This window comes from Panthera onca, chromosome B4 (genome assembly GCF_046562875.1).
Source record: "Panthera onca isolate mPanOnc1 chromosome B4, mPanOnc1 haplotype 2, whole genome shotgun sequence".
Taxonomy (NCBI): Eukaryota; Metazoa; Chordata; class Mammalia; order Carnivora; family Felidae; genus Panthera; species Panthera onca.
This window is the reverse complement of record NC_138345.1, coordinates 3717296-3724925: the sequence shown is the minus strand read 5'-3', so window position 1 is coordinate 3724925 and position 7630 is coordinate 3717296.

Here is a 7630-nt window from a genome sequence, read left to right as displayed (position 1 = left end):
TGACTGCGTTCTCCTGTCTCCTCCTACTGGGGACGCTTACCTGGCTCTTCTCAACCTAGAGAGTTCATACCCCTAATTCTAACCCCTAATCTGTCCCTGATGAAAAAACAAAAGGACAACTGGAACCTCCATTTAATTATCTTTGCTAAACTGTGAACACTCGATGGGTAAACTATTGCTGTTTATTTATATTTATAATTATAAATGTATAATAAGAATCATTTTCAAATTTTGGGGAGTGAAAATTAAATAATTTCTGCTAATATTTGTATTATGTTGTATCTTGATAGAAGATATCATCACAAACACATACTGTCTCCGTTATCTGCATTCTTCTTAGATTGAAATTATGGAACTAATAAGACAAGTCAATTATTATTCCATGATATTTACCTAAAAGAGCCCCCTAAATTTTGGAAAAGTTACCAGTGCCAGAAAAATGGATAAGAAGTCAATCAGAAAAAGCAAGACAGGGGGTGCCTGGGTGGCTCAGTTGGTTAAGTGACCGACCCTTGATTTCAGCTCAGGATCTCACAGTTCGTGAGTTCGAGCCCTGAGTCGGGCTACACACTGACAGCATGGAGTCTGTGAGATTCTCTCTCTCTTCCTCCCTCCACTCCTCCTCTGCTCATGTACTCCACACACGTGCTCTCTCTCTCTCTCTCCCAAAAATAAATACACTTAAAAAAAAAACAACAAGACGGCGGGCAACAGGCATCATCAGGCTTATGCCCAGATGCCCAGGTGCCCTTTTAAAGGAGAGGAGGAGGGATAGGAGATGAGAGGACGGGCTTGGATCCCTGTGATGGTGCTTTTCCGACATGAGGGGCGCATGGACCCACATATTCAGCGGGTGTGTATACGCCTGTGATTTTAGAAAGTGGGACAGATTGCTTTGTTATTTCTAGGGTTTTTTTCAGCCACACACACACTTGTGGTCTGTCCCAGTTGCTTTGGATGCTTGTGTTCCAGTTGCTTCTTGGACACTCCTGGTTGGTCATTCTTGGGTTGGGGAAGAAAACCGTTTCAAGTATGATCCACAACTGTAGACTTCGATGGCAGCATTTCAGAATGCAGCATGTGAAAATTGAGAACTCCAACAGCGGTGTCTTTGGAGAGAGGTTTGTGTTTCTAGTTCTACAAAAAGTTAAGGATTGGTGTCGAATCTTAAAGACCAGGAACAGAATATGCTATTGGCATGATCCATAGAGGGCAAGATGAAAGGCCACACACGAGCTTTTGCAACTCACACATCGCGATAAGGAAACCTTCTCATGAGTGGAGAGCTTCCCCATTTTGTCACTCTACTGTACTTTGTAAAGCAGGGGACACATCGCAGATAAGTGGCTGACATTCCATTGGAGCACTCCATCAGGGCATAGAAAATAAAGTAATCCAAAGGAGCTTAAAGCACACACACACACACACACACACACAGAGTATACATAAGAAAAATCTATAGAGCAAACATGGGAAAAGAAATTTGTGCCTCTGGAATTTCTCAACAAGATGCTTTCTGTTGTTGGACTTCTACTAAGACCTTAAGAATTCCCCCGACAACTGAATCCCTTACTGCACCACCTCCTTCGCAGACACCGTCAGAAGTACGGATGTAGGTGTGTCATGTAACCCTTCCAATCTCCTGTCGCCTTTTGACAGTCAGATGAAAAGAGCACTGGAATGTCTGAATATCTAACTTCCTGTCAGCCAGAGAAGCCCAGAGAGAGAGATGGGAATGTCACGTAAAGGGATATGGTCATTGCTACCACTCACACAGGAACTGGGGGTGGGGGCGGTTAGTCACGTGACCATGACTCAGCTTCAGGGGTTGTTCAGATGGATCTCCTCTTGCTCTAGACTCCCACCAAGAGCTTGCTGGGGGCAGCCTCGTCTACTCTGAGTAAAGACCGTGTTCATACTTAAGAATTTCATTAACTTGGTCTTTGAACACGGCGAAGGGTGAAAGGTCATGGGACAGAACCCGAGTGAGGCACATGTAAGGCCCTGGGCTGTCCGCAGAAACATCTATGAGCCTCTACGGTGTTTATACTGGGAAGACAGGGGCATTTTTCCAGAGGAACACCACCGGGGCCACTTGGCGTGACCTCTGGATCAATACAGCTGTCTGCTACTGCTCACACCATCTATGTCCAAATCTGTTTTACATCAAGAGCAGATAAATTGAGAGGGAAAAGGTTCTTAAATCACCTCCACTAACTGGAAAACAAGAGGTATTCTCCAAGGAGACTTTTCTTTCTGGGCGGGTTTTCCTATTCTGAACCATCTACAGAATACTTAAAGTTTCCACTTAGCAGTATTTGATTAGTCAGTATTTTTTATTTTAAATTGCCCCACTCTTGAAGTATGTATTGTACCACAAGTTTTTATTCACAAATCATTTGTTTTAATAAAAACATTAAGCGAGGTCTCCATGGAATAAGTGAGACATTTTTAGTCATTGGAGAGAAAAACTCAATGGATATTTTCCCACGTTCACTACTTAGGACCTTGGATAAGGTCCAGGGTTTGAAATCTCGCAAGTTGAAAGGGAGAATTCTTTATGGAATTTTATTTTTGAAAAATGTATACACTCTCAAATTATCAATCCTGGCCGTATGCTGACTTTGTCCAATGATGGACATAATTCGGAATCTTTATTTGCTCTTAGAAGTGCTATCCCCACTTTAAAAAAAAGATTATAGGCAACTGTCAGGGAAAGTTAAAGATGGCAAACGTTAAAACAAGAACTAAGAAATGTTACACCAAAAATATAGACACAGTTGGAGTGGCCAGCAAGCAACCCCAACAGGAGCCTGAAGGCAGGGTCTGGGCATGGCCAAGGGCGGGGAGGTGCGGGAGTGGAGGGGGGGAGGGGAGGGGATGGGACTGGGAGGTGTGGGCCACCAGGAGGAGGGCAGTTCTGGCACCAGGTCACCCAGATCTCAGTCGACAGTTGGGGTGCACTGAGCGTGGGGTGCAGGCTGCAAACACGCTGATTGGGACCCCTCAGCCCCATGTGGCCTCTGGGGGCCTGCGTGTATGTGCACAATTGCAGCCAGGAGCAGGGGCAGTATGGGGGCAGGAACCACGGAGAATCCCCTGCATTTCGGCCTGAGGAACAAGAAGGGGAAGGGTGAGGTTTTCTGAGATGGAGAAGAACATGGAAGGAAGAGGTTTGGAAAACTGGGACTTCATCTTTGGACATCACAGGTTTCAGACACCGATCGGATAAGCAAGCGGACAGTGAGGCATGACATCTCAGCATGTCTGGGCTGAGATAGCAGTTTAGGGGCTCTAGACCAGACGTGGACATTACTCAAAGCAGAGGGGCTGGAGAGGTCGCCCGGAGAAAGGACCGCCCCCCCAGGGATGGAGCCCGGGGGTGCTGGAGATGAGAGGGACCAGGGATAGGAAGCAGCACAGGAGGAAGGAGGAAGACCAGGAGGTCACCTCTTCCACGGCCGGGAGGGACGTGTCTTCAGAGGAAGAAGTGACTGTCTGTGCGCGATGCCGATATCGGTCAAAATGAAAATGGAGGTGTTCGCTGGGTTAGCAAGGGACACGAGAGGTGACCTGAGCGAGAGCTGTTGGGGAGCCCTTCTGAAAGATTCTACAGAAAGAGAAGAATCACAGGAGGCTAGGATAGCAGGTGTGACCATGAAGAACAAGACAGACGAACGGCCCGTGAAAGAGAATTAAATAGTTTGAAAAACTGAGAAAGTTCAGCTGAACTGTTAGAAAGAACCAGGAGTCTCGGCATAAAGGAAGGAGGGAAGGTGGAGCTGTCAGCAGAGTCACCTGTGCTGTGGCCTCGCAAGGTGTGGTCTAAGATGCCATCCTTGGACTTGGCCATTGTAACAGGACTGGTGACATTTTTTTTTTTTTTAATTTTTTTTTTTCAACGTTTTTTATTTATTTTTGGGACAGAGAGAGACAGAGCATGAACAGGGGAGGGGCAGAGAGAGAGGGAGACACAGAATCGGAAACAGGCTCCAGGCTCCGAGCCATCAGCCCAGAGCCTGACGCGGGGCTCGAACTCACAGACCGCGAGATCGTGACCTGGCTGAAGTCGGACGCTTAACCGACTGCGCCACCCAGGCGCCCCAAGGACTGGTGACATTTAAGAGAACGATTTCATGAGACAAGGGAGGCAGATTGTAGAGAGATAAGGACTATCTGGGACGTAGGAAGGCAGAAACCCACTGCTCAGTCTATTTCAAGAAATTTAATATCTAAAGGGAAAGGAAGATTAGAAAGTTTTGGCATTGATCTCACAAATACCATTACTTTTTATATTATAAGACGCATATTTTTTCATATTTTAACAGCTCTGAAAGCAGAATGCCTCTTATAATTGATGGCATTCTTCAGCGTTAATTGGCAGCATTTTTTCATTCTATGCAGTGCATAATGTAATGGTATGTTTTACGATCGCTATGGCCGTAAGTTTCATAAAATATGGGCATATAATGAATGTCTGAGCCCAGGAGGGGAAGCGATGTAAGTGGATGGACGGGCGCAAGAGAGCACATGGAGAGAGAGCACCATGAACAGCATTGGTGTTCAGTAAACCTTTGCTGAGTGAGTGGGGTCACAACACCGAGAGGAGCGGCACGAGTGGATTTTTATTCCGGTCCTGTGTCCAGGCCCGGAGGGACAGAGACGGGCAAGCAGGACCCGCGAGAACAGAGAGTGATCGAGACCCCGGACGTGCCACGAGGAGAGGCACACTGCCCCGCTTGGGGAGGGCGAGGAAGTGGGAGGAGAGCAGGGGGTGTGTCCGTGGATGGGGCGTTTCGGGGAGTGAGCAGTTCCTGGTAATGGCCAGCGGCTCCCGGGTGTGTCACTTGGGAGGATTCTAGACGTGAGACAAAGGTTAAGGTTGAGGGAGTGGAGGAAATCCATAAACCCTGAATTAGGGTGTTGGGAGGGCAGTCGACGCCCACGGTGGTGGGTAAGGGATAATAGTGGCGGACTGGGTGTTGGAGGAAAACCAAGGTCTCAAAGTCTGCCGGGGCCTCAGAGGGGTGACCCCAAAAGGAGAAAGTGGCGGCAATAAGGGTGGGAGAAAGGTGTGGACTTGGAGAGAGGGAAAATCAAAGAAGTGCAGGATAACGTGGCCACGGCAAGAAAGCACGGCCAGGACGTGGCGCCTTCTGCGTGCCCCTGGTGGAGCTCACTCTCACGGAGACCTGTGGCCTGTGTGTCTCATGTGCAGGCGAGACCAACAGGAAGCTCAGAGACACGGTGCCAGCTCACGCCGTGTGACAACAGCACGGGGCTTCCCTGGCTAGGGAGTCTGTGCGCCCTGCTGTCTTCGCCACTAAGGCGATTCCAGACTGAAGGATCCAGAAGACTGGCTCCTGTGGGGCTCAGAGGGTTAAACGTCCGACTTTGGCTCAGGTCATGCTCTTGAGCTCGTGGGTTCGAGCCCCTCATCAGGCTCTGTGCTGACAGCTCGGAGCCTGGAGCCTGCTTCGGATTCTCTGTCTCCCCCTCTCTCTGCCCCTCCCCTGCTCGTGCTGTCTCTCTCTCTCTCTTTCTCAAAAGTTAATAAACATTAAAAAAAAAAATTTTTTTTTAAAGAAAGAATCCAGAAGAGTCAGGAACCTAACTCAGAAATGGGGGTCACTCTTCAGACTCCACAGCACCCTCTCAAAGGGGCCTCGTGTCCAGGGACGGCACTCGGGCCACCACCTGCCCAGAGCCCACTGCCTCAGGCTGCTCAGGGCCACACGGGGCAGGCCAGGTGGCCTCCCTTCTCTTCAAGGCTCCGAGAGTGTTCTTTCTCTGTGAGCCCTGCGAAAGGGGCTCAGAGGGAAGGAGTGAGTGCATATATCCCCGCCCTGCCCCCTCCCTGCCCATCGTTAGTAAGGAGGCCTTCCTTTGCAGGGCGGATTCCTGCTACAAGCGTCCCTAAGAGTCCCAGGGCCTCCGGGCAAGGGAAATGGGGTAGAGACGACTGCCCAGAAACAGAAAGCTGACCCATGATGTCTGGGCACATGAACGTTTGGGCGTGCTTGGTCTACCTGAGGCACGGAGCAGCATGAACGCTGAACGCAGGAAAATGTTCAAGATGTCCCCGTGTGTAGGAATTTGCTCTGTTGCGGTCAATTCCGTCGCAATGCTACAAAGACGCTACAAACCAGTGCGGATAAACGATCTCAGTGGCAGTGCGCCTGCTTTGCTCGTAATCCCCCGAATGTTGTGCTCTCTCTGGCACGTAAAGGTTTGCACTAGTGTCTGATGATGACGTTTTCCGCATTATGCTGAGTTCTCACTTCCGTATCTCAGTCGACCCCACAACTACCTGTGAGGTCGATCTTTTCCTGAGTCCCGGTTTCAGGGGCTACAGGAGGAAAATCGATCCACTGACGCTCATGTAGCTAGTAAATGGCAGAATGTGAACGTGAACCTGGATGTTCTTCAATCCGTGGCCTGTGGGCTTTGGACCAGATGGTACTTCCTTTCATCAGTTACGGTCCAGTATCGTGTAAGTGCACCTCATTGCTCGGTCTAGTCACGCGAATACAGACGCTCAAGCCACCAAAGGAAATAGGAAAAGCCCTGTGGTGCTGGGTTCCTGCACGCTGGAAATTCAGAATGCGGTCATCGCAACTTCCAAGTTCAAATTAGTGGGGAAATTAAATAATAAAATGCTCTCTGCTCTTTTAGCTGAAAACCGTTCTCCTTTATAGTTAACTGAAACCAGCCTAACTCAGACTCGCGTCTAATGTTTACCCATGAGTCACACGCAGATGTGAAAGCTTCGGTGACAAATCCACAAAGACGGTCTCTGGTGCTCATTTTCCTGTGCTCTGCCTTTTGTAAAATAACGTAAGGAGCATTCACATAGAAATAAAGCTAACACTCTATGTGGCGACTCCACTCGGATGCTGATGGAACCCACCGTCCGCTCAGTTCGCGGACGTGCCCCAGGACCTTGGCATTTTCTCAGATGCCAGCCTGTCCGTGGGCGGCTGCCCTGCTAGACGTGCGTGGAGGGCAAGGAGCCTGGTTTTCTCTGGGATTCTCTCCCAAGGCGGCTGAGGCGCTGGGCCCGCAGGAGGTGGTCAGATGCTGACGTGACCCCACCTGGGTAGTAATGCCACGTGGGCCACTGGAGATGGCAGGAGCGGAGGCTGTGGCCCGGGAGGGAGAGGGGAGGTTACCGGCAAAAAGCAAGAGGGAGAATCGTCTCACGAAGGCCCAGCGTGTGTCCACGGGGGACACGTTGATCACCGTCTCACAGAATGTGAGTTGCCCAGACCACTCAGCGTCCACGTCCACGGTGGGAACCAAACCTGGGGCGTGAATGTCCGGGGCGGTCAGAGCCACGCCTGCAGGCCTTCTCGACGGACGGACAGAGTACTTCCCCACAGAAAATGGGCCGTTCCTGAAGGCAGTGCCTCTCCACGAGAGCTGGTTTCCAGACACAGCTTCTGTTCCAGCTTCTTCTCCGCTCTCGCAGCCACGCTCCGTAGTGGGATCACGCAGGAGGCAGCGCGACTGGGATCTGGCCGCAGGAGACATACGGTAAACGTCTCAGAGAAACAACTTTCTTGGCCCCTTCAGACTTGCGTTCCATTAGAAGGAATATCTAAGACTGGCCTATTTGTGTTCTTAAGTA